Here is a 15,614-nt window from a genome sequence, read left to right on the forward strand (position 1 = left end):
CATCCTTTTCTGCAGCTAGATTTATTCCTTCGCCTCTTGTCTAATCATCAGGATTAAAGACACTCTCCAAGGTAATGAGACCCTTGGGCAACTTGTTGGAGCTGAGGTGAATGATCTGATCACCATAGAGATCTTGTAGTCTTGACTGATTTCTTTCTAAAAATTCTGCTTCACTCTGCAAGAAACTCACAATCTGCTCATCAGACTCAAACACTTGCCAATGAGTATTATTATCAGGAACAGCAGGCCTTACTACCACCCTTATTTGTTTCTTCTTATCTTCCCCAAGATTCCTTGGCACATCATAAGATGCCCCCACTGCTGCAAGTCTATCAGCATATTTATTTCCTTTCCTAGGAATGCTCTGAATATTAAATGCTTGGAAACCCTCAAGAAAATCCCAGACTCTGTGTTTGTAAGACTTGAGCAGGCCATTTTTGGTGATATTCTGATTTCTCACTTGGTTCACTACCAACTCACTGTCTCCATATACTTTCAAGGTTTGAATTCCCCTCTTCTGGGCAAGTAGGAGACCTTGGATCAAGGATTCATACTCGGCCACATTATTGGTACAACTGAATTGGAGCCTAAAAGAGAAATAATATCTTATTTGTGTAGGAGAGATCAACATAACACCATCCCTTGCTCCATTTATATTCCTTGAGCCATCAAAGTACATATTCCATATTCCGCTCATGTCATCATTAGCTCCAACAAGATCAGGAACTTGAACCTCTTTCTCTATTATGCAATATGTACTAAGGCCTATCTCAAGAGTTTCCGACATAGGCTCAAACTGACATGTATTTTCCCACTCATCTAAGAAGAAATCAGGAATCTCTACTATGGAGGTGGCAGGCTCATTCACTATGTCATTTTCATCCATCTCCAAAATAGGGCAATTCATATTAATGAAGTTGGGAGTGTAGGGTTCAATGTGATGAAGGGCTTGAGGTTCTACTCTAATTGAAGCATTGGCCCCATATCTGGTCTTAAATGACATATAAGACCAATTAGCAGATATGAATCTACCTATTTGGGCAGTGAAGTCTCTTGAAAGATAGATGGCAAAATAGGGCTTAACCTCAGTAACAGATATGTCTTGAATCACAGTACAACCAGGGCATGCATGTAGGGCCATTTCCACACTTCTAAGGATGCCTACGATTTTGATAGTACTCCCATCTAGTTGTAATACATCCCTAACAATGGGCTCATATTTCATCCCTAAAGCATCAGCAACACACCTAGGCATTACCAAGCTACTAGCCCCCGAATCTATCATGCAATTATGGACTAATTTGCCCCATATAATCAGAGAAAGATAAAATGGAGGAGGTCTAACCTTTTTACTTGTCCCCACATCTCCTTTTGGTTGTACTAAACTAGTGGCACTCTCCACAGTAGATGACTGATCCTTGGGTTCAATCCTTTCCAATTCTTGTTGCAGCATCTTCCTCTGCATTGGTATGGTAGCAACAACATCCTACATGGAAATGTTTACATTGGTTTTCTTCATTTGCTCTACCACACTCAATGGTGCATTAGGAATTTTGGTAGAAACTTTAGGAGCTACACCCATGAGAGGCTGAGATGGAGCAGCATAGGGATCACTTGCATTCTCCTCTCTTAGACCTTGCCTTTGCTGTTGTGAAGTGTTTGTCTAATCATTTTCTTTCTGTGTGTTAGGTGTAACACTTGAAGTTGAGGCCTACTTAGGAGAAGGAGGAGCAGCATGTTCCATAGCTCTCTTCTTACTTCTTGTGTTATGAGCAACGGAATCCTGGTTTACATTACAATGCTCCTCCATCTGGTGATTCATGAAAGAGCAATCACCTTTCCTTTGGATATATGAGGCCTCCTTGGTATGATCTTCCTTGTATGGTTGCTTTACTGTAGGCTCCTGGACAGTTAAGGCCAAATAAGATTTTGCCTTTTGACACATGCAATAGGTATAAGAATAGTTGCAAGAAGGAAAAAAATCTTGATCTTGGGCCAAGTTATTTTGAGGGACTATAGCTCTGTTTTGATTTGAGCTTGAAGCAGAAGCATGACTATTCTGCCTATTCTGATCAAAAGAGCTATTCCACTGATTAGGAGGCCTACCACCACTTGGAGCCTGATATTGTAATTGGGGAGGCTTGCCACTTTGGGCTTGCTGCCTTTCTAAGGCCACCACCTTGTTACTCATTTTTTGTATTAGAGAAAAACTATCCTCTAATCTCTTCCCTTTGTCCTTCAACTCCCTCCCCTGCTCTTGTAATTTTTTATCCAGGATCTTCTTTCTTTTATCTGTGTTCAGCACTAGACCTTGGAGCATTTCCTTGAGTTCATCTATTCCATTTGAGGATGTGGAAGCTTGGGGAACTGGAGTAAGGGCTTGTGACATAGAAATTGTAGGAAGAGGGGCTATTGTTGGTTGGTGGTTGGGGACATCCGGAAAGAAGGGCATAGGATGTCTTGGAGCCAACTTTCGTCCTTGTATTAGGATGTTCTCATCTTTTATAGCTGTTTCATAAGCATTTGGTAATGTATCTCCCCCCATAATTTGGATTGTGGTGGCAATGTCACTGTTGAAAGCTCTAAGGTAATGCAAGAAGGCATTACCAGGGGTAGGTTTCACTATAGTAGGTATTCTATCCCATGTCTTTTGGAATCTGTAATTAAAATCAGTCATACATTCATGGGGAGCTCTTTTTATTGTAGTTAGCTGCTCTAGCAGTGACAAATGGTCACTCTTATCCTCAAAATGTTTGCATAATCCTGCTCCTAGTCCATCCCAATCAGTTATGGAACCATGAGCTAAGCCTCTATACCACTGTAATGCTTTTCCTTTTAAAGATGAGGCTAGAAGTCTGACGACAACATCATCTTCTGTAATAGCATGAATATTACAGACATTTGCTACCTCTTGGATATGCTCTAAAGGGGAAATAGAAGTTTCACCAGTAAAATTATGTATGCTTTTTAGTGCAACTACTGGTATATCATGTCTTTGGGCTAAAAAAAGAGGACTTCCACCATTAAAGGTGGCAAAAGGATGAACTCTTGGCTGTACCATATAAACAAGTGTTCTATTGATGAGTGTTGATGGTGATCTAGGCTGAGTTCGAACAATAGGGGGAGTAGATATAGATCTTATGGGTATATCAACTGTTATTCTACCCCTAACTGGTGATAATGAAGTTCTAGTCCTTCTTCTCCTAGGATTTGAAATAGAAAGCTCTTGATATTGAAATTTACCTCTAGAAGATGCCCTTATTTCAGTCCTGGGCATGAATTACTACAAACTTGGTTTGGAACCAGATTTTTTGATGTTCAGAGTCGCCAAGTACTTGAAGAATCAGCCTCTGAAGGCTTGAAAACTGAAGCCAGCACTACTTCTTCAACATTTATCTCTAGAATTCTTACTTCTTGACACCAATAGACCTGAAATCTTCTGATATGAGTCCCACCGGGCATGCCAAAAACTGTTGTCACTTAGGTTTGCACCCTTGTCCAAGGCCTATGCGCGAGGACAACCTAGTGAAACATGGAAACAACCTCCAAGCTGTGGGACTTGAACTACGAGGTTGAGTCTTCGGAGAAGGCTGGCTTCCTCTTACTGTCAAGGCGCACCTATCTATTCTCAGGAGAAAAGGAAGAAAGAGAGCACTAAGGCAAATCCTCCTAGTCTAATCTAAGGCGGTGATGCACCAAAATAGAGCATTCAGACCCATTCCTGCCCATATATGCACTACAGAGCTAGGGTAACATCCAAAACTCATACACGTCCAGACTTATATCGATCAATAATCACATACAGATCAGAAAACCAACTGAATGACACTAGGAATAGAAGATTTCACTTGTATATTATCCAATAGGCCAAGATAGATACAATATGTGGACCACTAATCTCAATAATGCATCAATGAAACGCAAAATGAAGCACATACACATTGACCACTGAAAAGAATGACACAGGATGCTATGTAGCTCAGAGACACAGGGATTCTACACTGCAGGTCTGCAAGCAGTAGCAGAGAAAATCAGGAAGAGTCCCCCCGGGAATAGAATCACAAAATTGCCTTTATAGATCAGGTATAACTTGAAGATTTATGCGTTACATTTACTTCCTACCTACTGGCATTAACTTCCCATCTTGAGAATCCAATCGAAGATCTGATTGAATCCTAGCTTGCATACCAAGAAATCTCATATCTTTGTGAGAAAGAACCTAGAGAAGATAGAAACGACGCCACAACATTCCCTGACATGGTAGATGGATCGACTGGATAGATGGAGTGTCCCTCTGCACCTGATATTCATTCTGAGTTGGTGGCAATTGATTATGAAATTAGATCCATGACAAAAAATAAATAAATGATTTCTATCCTTTCTGGTTCACGAAACAGCAGGGTCAAAAAAAAAGTCAACCGGGTCCACATGCTAACTGGGCCACGTGGGGCAATCACTTTCCTCCCCTTTGCCACCCTGGCAGTCTTCTTCATGAACTGACCACACCTTTATGTTTGATTGGGCGCTATGTTGCTATGGGCGCCATGCCCTGAAGTTCCTAATAGTGACATAGTGCCCAACAGTTATCTCTATCTGTGGTGGTACCAAACTGTGACTGCGATGCCCAACTTGACCGTATCATTGACCTAGAAACTTAACTATCAATCGTAACTGTGATGTTAACTGGGCATCCAAATCCAGGCCCACGAGGACACACGGTGCATGGGCGCTAACTCGCTATCATAAAATTCGCGCGGCTTCTCCATGGCGAGATAGTGCCCGCCGCTGATCTTCGCAGATCTGACAGTATAGAACTTGCCCCTGCAACATGTTGGTTGCGTCAAGAACCTGGTCCCACGACATGTCCGTGCCCTGACCTGGCATATGTGGCAATTCCTGATTTGTCGTGGACCCTTCAATCCTCGACTGGGCCCATCCTGTTTGGCACCACCTCAGTGACACATCTTGGCGAGACTTGACCCCACCGATACATGGCAAAAGGGTGCCAAGTTGCTATGCTAAAAAACTCGCAGCTTCGCCATGGTGAGATGGTGCCTGCCATCGATCCTTTCCAATCCGACAGTCACAAAATCTCCCTCCTGCGACCCTCCTTTTCTTGTGATTCATCGGGCTTGTTGATACGTGGTGTCTCCTTGTTGATTTGTTGGTCACTTAAATCTGACCACACCGGCGGCATGAAATGTGGCACCGCCAAGACACGTGGCGCACAGGCGCTATGTCGCCGATGTTAACTCCTAGGCAATTCTCGATAGCGAGACTGCGCCAGTCGTAGATCCCTACGGATCCAGTGATTATGAAGACTTGCCATTCGTGCTGAGACTACTAGGCCCGTTGTTCAATGAAGACTAGCTGGTAACCCGAGACCTGATCCGCAGAGCGACCACGTGTTAGCTAGGCGCCATGTCGCTATGCAAAAATTGAGACCAAATTCCCATAGCGCCATAGTGCCCATTGACAGCGTGCCTTGAGATTTACACGTGTCCCCATCTGATTCGTTATCTTGACGCAGGGCTGACAAATTACATTGCAGAGTACCGACGGGACCCATTTGCCTGATCCTTCCTCGCCACGGTTGACTTTCTGTTTGGGCGCTATGTCGCCATCAAAAAATGCATTGGTTTTTCGTTGGCACCACAGCCCCTCGTCGTGTTTTGAAACTTCTAGGCCGTGAAACTGTCTGCCCGCCGCCACGAAACCTCTGACCTACCGTACTCTGCGACCTGCGACCAAACTCTGAATGACACTTGGCAATCCTTGGTGAGACCTGGCCCATGTCGATACACTTGGCATCGCCCTGCAACACGGCCCCACCTGACACATGGCATCAGGGCGCAATGTCGCTATCATAACCCTCACGCATCTCTGCCATAGAGCGATGGCGCTTACCATTGATCTGAGCTGATCCGACAGTGGTGAACATAACCCCCGACTGTGTTAGCCATGCCAACAGGAACTTTGACCTGGCACACGTGGTTTCTCCTGATTCATTCTCGGAACACCTGATCACGTCGATCATTGAAACTTGTTGCCATGACTATTTCCGCCGGGCGCTATGTCGTTATGGAGATTTTTTGGCTATTATGCGATAGTGACATAGCGGACAAGGCACCGTGGAACTTTTCTGACCCGCCGAACGTTGGACCCACCTCTGCAACTTGTCTTCAAGGTGTCATCGCGCTATCATAAATATCGTGCATTTTATTTATAGCGCGATGGCACCAACCGTCGGTCTGCTTAGATCTAACGGCCAGAAACTTGCGGGTCGCAACATTAAAATATTAATTCAAGGCTAACCGTTGCACGAGCCACACTTTCAAAATTTAAATCCTTGGCAGCAAAACTAGAGGTAACGTTTACCAAGTTGGGATTGACTATGGACTGATTTCACTTAGGAGGAGTTTAGACTAAGTCTTGTCAATGGGGCCAACAAGAGTCAAGAAAATGAGGTGGAACAAGAGAACGTTGCCCTAGTGGGTAAAGGGAAAGAAAAGAAGGGATCTAGCAAAGGATCGAATTCACAAAATGAAAAGAAGAAGAAGGACCTTTCTAAAGTCAAATTCTATGGATGTCACAAGTTTGGCCACTATGTCAGTGATTTCCCAGAGAGGAAGAAGGGTAAGAAGCAGGTGGCAGCTTCAGCAAGTATGAAAGAACTCTCCAGTAGAATGGAAGATGAGTTTGCACTCATAGCTTGTATGGTTAGCTCAACCTCATAGTGTGTTTGGTATATAGATAGTGGGGCATCATTTCATATGACAGGAGTTAGAGAGTACTTCTCTAGTTACAAGGAGGAGGACACGAACATCTAGATTTCTATGAGAAACTTGTCCAAACTAAACCCTGTTGGGAAAGGGACTATTCAGTTTTAGAGGGAGAATAGAAAGATAATCCCACTTCATGATGTGTTATATGTGCCAGGCTTAGGTATGAATTTGATTTCTGTATCTATTCTTCAGGATAGGGGGTATAATGTACTCTTTAGAGGTAAAAATTTGTTGATTAAGCACAAGGATTTGAAATCACCCATAACTATTGGAGTTAGGAGTGGTCACATTTATAGATTGCAGTTTGATACTCCAAAGGCACTTATGAGCAACAGTAACCCTAGAGATCTTGGAGAGCTATGGCATAGGAGGATGGGCTATATTCATCATGGAGCACTTAGATTGCTTCGTGAGACGGTGACAGGTGTTCCAAAGGTGAGCACAGAGCATGATGATGTATGTAAGGGATGTGTGTTGGGGAAGTTTGTGAAAGCATCTTTTCCAAGGAGTGACACCAGATCTAAGGGTATTCTTGATCTAGTACATTCAAATGTTTGTGAACCAATGTCGACGAAATCTCTCAGAGGATATGAGTACTATGTTACTTTTATTGATGATTTCTCTAGAAAGATCTGGATATACTTCTTGAAGACTAAGGATAAGGTTTTCAGTCGATTCCAAGAGTTCAAGGCTCTAGTGGAGAATTTGACAGGAAAGAAGATAAAGGTTCTTTGGTCAAACAATGGAGGCGAGTACAAAGGAAATGTCTTCCAGGAGTTCTATACTAGAGAAGGAATCAAGAGAGAATGGATTGTTCCTTACAATCCACAGCAGAATGGAGTTGCTGAGAGGAAGAATCATTCTATATCGAAGGCAGCAAGAGCTATGCTACATGACCAGGACATGCCCCATTACTTATGGGCAGAGGCATGTAATACATCAGTCTGCATTCATAATAGAGTTCCACACAAGGTGTTAGGGAAGATGACACCTGAGGATGCTTTCATAGGGAAGAAGCCAGATGTTAGTCACTTCAGGATATTTGAGAGTTTGGCATATTGCTATATTCCTAGAGATACACGTACAAAGTTAGATCAAACTGCAGAGAGGGGGTACTTTGTTGGGTAGAGTGAGACCTCAAAGGCATACAAGATTTTCATTCTGGGGACTAAAAGAATTATTGTCAGACGGGATGTCAAGTTCATGGAGGACAAGGAATTCAGGAGATCCAGAGATTTGCCACTAGATGATCAAAGTGAGTAGCCAACAGAAGCTTTAAGACCAAGTCAAGAGCAACAAAGCTCAAGTATGGTTACCAGTACGAGAGTAGACTCAGTTAGTGAAGATTCATAGAGTATGGAGCAACAGGTGGAATAGGAAATGCATCTAGAAGACTTAGAGGTTGACATTTCATCCTCTACAGTTGGTAGTGGGAACCATGTGGTTCGAGATACACAAAGGGATACTCAGGAGTTTGTTGGAGCTCCTAGGAAGAGTACTAGATAGTGAAGACAACTAGCCAAGTTTAATGACTATGTGGCATTAGTTATTCAATTGGTAGATAGTGAGCCTTCTAGCTATCAGGAAGCTACAAAAAATCAGGTATGGCAAGATGCTATGGTTGAGGAATATTCTTCAATAATGCAGAATGATGTGTGGGAGGTAGTACCTAGACCAATAGATAGGGCTATAGTTGGATCACACTAGATGTATAAGATAAAGCATGGTGTAGATGGTAGCATCGAGAAATACAAGGTGAGGTTCGTGGCAAAGGGGTTCTCTCAGAAGGAGGGATTAGACTATGAGGAGACATTTGCTCCTGTTGCTAGGTATACTTCTATACGAGCTGTAATCTCACTTGTAGCACAGATGGGATGACAAATCCATCAAATGGATGTCAAGATAGCATTCCTTAATGGTGAGTTGAAGGAGGAGGTATACATAGAAAAACCAGAAGGCTTTATAGCACACAACAAAGAGACCCATGTGTGTAGATTGAAGAAAGCATTGTATGGACTCAAGCAAGCTCCTAGAGCATGGTATGAGCGCATTGATACATACTTGCAGAAAATAGGCTTTGTGAAGAGTGAAGCAGATGCTAACCTCTACTACTTGATGGTTGGGGGTGAGATTCTCATTCTCGTTCTTTATGTGGACGACCTATTTCTTATAGGTTCGCTAGGACTCATAGTGGATTGCAAGAGGAACCTTGCAGAAGAGTTCGAGATGAAGGATTTAAGACTTATGCATTACTTTCTAGGCATGGAAGTGTGGCAGACAAAAGGGGAGATTTTCCTTGGTCAAGGGAAATATTGCATTGAAATCTTGAAGAAATTCAGGATGGAGGATTGCAAATCCATGTCTACACCCATGATGACGAATTGGAGGAAGGTAGATACATCTAAGGAGAAAGATGTAGATCCCACTTTATATAGACAATTGATTGGTTCGCTTATGTATTTGGTCAATACTAGGCCAGATATAGCATTTTCCGTAAACTCTCTAAGTTAGTTCATGGTTGAACCAAAGAGAATGCATAGGATAGCGGCTAAGCATGTGCTACATTACTTGTGTCGTACAGTCGAGTATGGGATTAGATATGTTCGAGGTGAAGGTATCAGGTTGATAGGCTATACTGATGCAGATTGGGCAGGAAGTACAACAAACAAAAGGAGCACTTTAGGGTGTTGTTTCAGCTTGGGATCAGGAGTTGTATCTTGGTTCAGCAGGAAGCAGAAGTCTGTGGCTCTAAGTTCAGCAGAGGTAGAATACATAGCAGCTAGCATGATGACATGTGAAGCTATATGGCTTCGGAAGTTGTTAGTAGCCTTGTTTGGTCAGAAGGTTGAGACTACTGTGATACATTATGACAATCAGAGTTGCATCAAGTTGTCTGAGAATCCATTGTTTCATGATAGGTCTAAACATATAGATATTAGATATCACTTCATCAGAGATTGTGTAGAAAGGGGAGTTGTTCAACTACAGTACATACCTACAGAGGAGCAGGTAGCAGACATTCTGACTAAGGGATTGGGGAAGGAAAAATTTATCTTCTTCAGAGATAAGTTAGGTGTCCTGCAGAAAAACTTTCTTGCTAAGAGGGAGTGTTAGTTTTGTTAGCTTGGAGAAATGTTTGTCCATATGCTATTATTTAGTATCTAATTGTTTTTGCTAACAAATTGGTTAGAGCAAGGACAATTATTTATTAAATAATTGACTTCTTTTAGAAGCAACTAGAAACCAATTTTGTTAGGGTTGGTAAGTTGTTTTATATCTCCATCGTTGATTGTAAATCAATCTCAGCCGTTGGTTTACCAACAAGAGTAGTATAAAAGGGGGTCTAGGGGGCATTTGGAGAACAAGAAGTTCGGAGAAACGTTTGCAGTGTTAGCAAACAGTTTTGCAGTGTTAGCAAGGGCGCAGTGTTAGCGTGGGGATAGCAGTGGGGAATATCAGCATAAGAAATTAGGAGGTTGTCGAAGTTCTGCCAGTAAGAGGCAAGGAATTTTGTATCTCTTGATTTGCTGAAGTTTAATATAATTCCTCATCTGTAGAACTGGTTTTCCCTTAGGCATTTTTCCAAGGACAATTTGTCCGAAAATATTGTGTTCATTGTGTTGCACATTTCTTTCTGTATTTTATTAGTGAAGTTGCAGTTGTGTTATTTTTGATATTAGCTAGGAATTTATTTTCAGCAGTTTAATAATCATTTATGATAGGAGATTAATAATCAGTGACTGCAATAGTTAAATTTCTCACATAGATGAAATTGTAAAAGATTTTGAATAAACTGCATTTCAATTGGACGGCAAGCATCATAATGTGCAAATTGTTGGAATATGGGGTCTGGGTGGTTCTGGTAAGACCACTCTTGCCAGAAAGTTATATAATAATTTACGGCGGTCCATGAAGAAGGCTAGGCTTACATTAGATACTAGAGATGCTGCTAACAAAAAGAAATGTTGCACCAAAAGCAAAGAGATCTTGCGGGAATTCTCTATTATGCACAATTTGATAATGTAGAAGAAAGCAAGGCAGTTCTTGCAAGGCACTTGAGACTTGTTGAAACATTAATTGTTCTAGATTGTTTAGATCATGTGGATCAACTGAATCTTTTATTACCTAGACAAGGATCTGAAAATTTGATTGGATTGTATAGTTTGATTATTGTAACTACAAGGGAATTAAAAGTTCTTACATGTTGGAATATCTCTTGTTTGTATAAAATGAAACCATTGAGTGCAATTCATGCCAAGAAACTTTTTTTTTGACACACTTTTTTACAATCATCTCCAATAATTGGATTTGAGGATCTTGTTGATAAATTCTTAAAGGTTTCTTGTGAGTTGTCATTGTCTCTCAAAGTCCTTGGTGGACAACTTTATGGACATTCAAGCAAAGAATTCTGGGAAAGCCTTCTACTGAAGATCTCTAGGATAGTGCACCAGAATATTAAAGATACATTAAAAATAAGTTATGATATCCTAAGTGATGAAGAGCAAGAGGTATTTTTGGATATCGCATGTTTTCTTATTGGAGAAAAAAGCGATTTAGCAATTGAACTATGGAACGCATCAGAGTATAATGGTTTTTACACTTTGAAAAAGCTGAAAAGTAAATGTCTTGTTGAAATAGATTGGCAAAATTCCATCAGAATGCATGATGACTTAAGAGATTTGGGAAGAGAAATTGCAAATGGACAATCACCCTACCATCTTTGATCTTGCCAACAAAAAACAGTAAGTTAACAATTTTTTGATTATCCTATTATTTATATGGGTGAAAAGAAATGACATTTATTGTTAACTTTATGAGTTTTTTGAATTGATATTGGAATAGGGATGGCAGGAAATAATGTCAAACTTAGCTCGAGTAGTCAAACATTGTCTGGTTTTATTATTGTTAACAATGAAGAAAAACGTGCGAGAATAACGTTTTTTACTGGTTCAGTAATCATTGGCAATTAAATCTAATTCCATTATTCTCACAGTTCTTAAGTATTTTTTTCTATTCATGCTCAGAATGGAATTGGCATTCGATGAATAAAGGCCATCTCTGATGATTGCCTATCGCACGGGGAACTCATGGTTGACACAAACGGAGGAATGAGGAACTTGGCGCCTTCTTCACTTGGACTGAAATTTATTGAGGCTCGTGGTCGTAATTTCAATCATATAATTCCTGAAGTATCAGGAGATTTGGTCTGGCTTCGCTGGTTTTCAGTTCCGGCTACATGTCTTCAATCACTAATTCCAACAAAAAATTTGAGGATTTGAGAAGTCTCCAATGAACCTCCATTTTATGCCAGGTTACCGCGCCAGCTTTGTGTGGCTGAGTGCGATGTAAGTACATCTGCCGATGCTTTATGTTTAGATTTCATTTAATCTGCAACAACTGTTGAATGCCTAGTTCATTTCCTAGAAATATGTTGCAGGCTCCTTCGGATTTAAGAGTGTTGAATATTTCTGGCTGCAAGGATTTCCAAGGGTTTCCAAAGTCAATAGGACGTCTCAGGCATTTGAAAAAAACTAGTTCTGAATAAGTTATGGAGTTTGCAACGTTTTCCAGAAGAAATATGCCTACTACAATCACCGGAATACCTTGAATTAGAGGATTATTATAAGCTGTCATCGCTGCCAAACGATATGGGCAATTTGGGAAATCTGCGGCATCCAAGATTGCGTGAGTGCTCGAAATTAGGGAAGTTGACAGTTTCTTGTAAAGAGTTAACTCTGCTGCAACATATGAGCATTTCCTTTTGTTGTAATGTCAGCTTTAAGTCAGACATTATGGAAAACATGTCAAAGCTAGAGTTTGTGAGCTTCGAATATTTACCTGAATTGGACGAGTCGCCTTGCCGAATCGCAAACCAGGTGTCCTTGATGGCGCTCCACTTATCCACTTTGCATAAGGTGAGGGAGTTACCTGTGAAGATCGATCAGTTGAGCAAGTTGCAAAATTTTCCTGTTGGGGGTGTTTCATTGACAAGCTTACCGGCCTCTCTTGGAGATTTGTCTTCCTTGACTACTAGAAATTGTTAATAGCCGCGGTGTGAAATGTTTACCAGACACTTTGGGGCGTCTTAGTCCCTTATAGATGTTAGAGATAAGGAATTCAGGAGTAAAATCCTTACCAGAATCAATGAGTCAATTGTTTAATCTTGAAAGGCTAATGATAGATTCGTGTCCCGTAAGCGAATTGGATCTTCGATTCCCCAGGCTTAAGATGATACATATATCAAATAACAATGAGTTGTCCAAGATCTCTATCCCCAAAGACTGTTGCGGTGGCCTTGAGACACTCATAGTTAAAAATAATAGCAATCTGAGAGAGATAGAAGGCTTTATACCAAGTTCAGTCGGAAAGCTGGTTTTAAGAGGATACCCCAAATTGACTGCGGTTCCTAGTTTTGCCCTATTAGTTTCTTTACGAAAATTAAAACTGGAAGAATGCTTTCAAGTAAAGAAGATTGAAGGCTTAGATCATTGGAGAGAATTGGAGGTGTCGAAAGCATATACGTGGTGCATAGGAAGCCTGGAGTGCACGGAACAATTGAGGACACTGCATCTCACAGCAGTGAGGAAATCTGTCGTTGAATTCTGCATTCAACCCCTGCAGGTAATACAAATCTCTCACAATTTAGAATTCTAATTATTGTTTTTCTACCGAGGTTTAGGTTGAATACTGATTTACAAATTATCTGCATAAATGGCCTAGCGAAATAATGGTATGCACGCGAGCAGTCGAAAATGCAGCCTCAATTGTAATTAACTCCTTGGCCTTTCCTATTCTCTCTGTCGTTGACTCCTTATCTAACGTGCGAATTTGTCTCCCCTCCTGGAAAATGCTATTAAAAGTAAAGCAGCCCAGCGATGGGAATGTCATTATTGCTTGTTTTGTTATGCAGCCTCTACATAAGATTATATGTGCTGAACCTCTTAAGAAGGGTTGTTTCCGCTATTCTCAATGTCTGGACACATTTAACGTGGAGTTGGAGGAAGAGAGATGGGTATGGATTGGTGTCTTCACACAGCATTCTCAGTGGTATGGTGAGAACTGCATATATTCTACAAGCTGCATAAAAGAGAGGCAGAATGGCATAGTGGAGAGAGGATTCGTTGCGACGGTAGAAGAGAACAGAGTTAGGGAGATTCTGCTAAATTTGTTGCAGGCGATGGGAATATGATTTTGCTACGTTGAAGTTATAGATCCAATCATATTGTCCTTCATTTCATTCAGAAAAGATATACAATAAAGTATTGATATTTTTATACAATGTAAGCCATTCATTATGACTAGTGCATGCTATAGAATAATGTGCAAAATCATAATTCTGCTCTTGCCATTTTGAATAGAACTTGTACCATCAGTTTCTTTGCATCAGTTTCCTCAATGCTCTATATCTCTTGGAACCTTGTGACAAATGAAAAATTGACACGTATTATACATGGGGTAGTTGTCAAATCCACATAAGAGAAGTTAGATATGTATTTCAGAGTGTTAGATGTGATCAAATTTGATGACTCTCACTTTGCCATTATGACAAGTTGTGGAGTTTTGAGCCAATGCAACTAATGACATCTTGACACATGTCGAGAAAAGTTTAAAGGTCAAACAAGGGCCCGCGGTGTGGAGGTAGGTTATAGTTGTCACCATTTTTTTTTTTTGACTTCCCCATCACTCTAAGAATAATGACTCAGCACACACATATTCAATCAAAGCCTTAGAATAATATTTTGCTCAATAGTTAAGTTTCAAATTATTCATGGTTCTTTTAGGCCCGTTGTCTACAGAATTGATGGTGAATTAATTCAAGATTTGTGTGAAATTTATGATATTGGTCTGTCCTTGAATCATTTAAATTTTTCCTAGTTAAAGTGTGATTGAATTCCACTATGAGTGCATGAGGAACAAGTATATAGTGTCTGGGAATTGTAGAAAGAAATAGGGTATTGTGGAAGAAATTGCATCAAGTGTAAGCTAAGAACCAATAAATGCTCTTGTTTAGGTCATAAAATTTACTGTTGTAAAGCAATTATAGTTGAAATCTCTATGTGTGAGATATTCTATAAACCCTAGAAAATGTCACCTAAAAAGGATTTCTCAGGGATGACAAATTATTAGGAAAGGAATATACATGATGATTTCTTAGAACAATTAAGGATGTCCACCAATGATATTGTGAAGGGTAAAAAACTTGTCCCAAATTCACCATGACTACAAATTAATGAGGGTTTATGGGATAGAGGAAATTGGGTAAGGGATGCTAAGGCAACCATAAATGGCTAGGAGCTATTCAAAAATTGGTTAATTGATCTTATCTATTCTTGACCACATCCCTATGAGCCCTAGTTTTTCACTCACTTTCTACCATTGTACTACCAACACACATTCTCCTAAAAAATGTACTTATGCATTGTGATTGGGCGTGATTAGCAACAAAAATGGACTTACTAGCGGTTTGATGATGTGTGTAGCTAAATCACTTCCTCCCTCTTGCGATCCGCCAAAAATAAAATGAACTAAGTTTCACTTTTCCTTTTTTTTAAATCCTGATTTTCTCAAAAAATTTACACTAAACTTAATGAATTTTAAAATTTTGATGAAAAAGTTAAGTGACATCAGTTTTTTTAACTTTTTTTGGGAAATAATAAAAAATTTGAATTTCACAAGCCAAAATGGCATAATGTTGAAAATGGAGGCCAAATTTAGTAGTATTATTTTCCTTCATCTCCAAGGATGATTCTTTGTAAATAAGATCAATAAAGTTTGTGATATTTTATATGATGCAATATTGTTCAACAATATAAGAGTGAAAATTTGGCC

The 15,614-nt window shown here is 40.3% G+C and overlaps 1 pseudogene; it reads left to right on the forward strand.

The window, feature by feature from the left end:
- LOC149557833 (disease resistance protein Roq1-like) overlaps nucleotides 1-13,974 on the forward strand; it is a 32,612-nt pseudogene extending 18,638 nt beyond the window's left edge.
- Nucleotides 13,975-15,614: the final 1,640 nt, after the last annotated feature.

Source organism: Cupressus sempervirens, chromosome 5 (genome assembly GCF_028749045.1).
Source record: "Cupressus sempervirens isolate cs-2001-9-10 chromosome 5, ASM2874904v1, whole genome shotgun sequence".
Taxonomy (NCBI): Eukaryota; Viridiplantae; Streptophyta; class Pinopsida; order Cupressales; family Cupressaceae; genus Cupressus; species Cupressus sempervirens.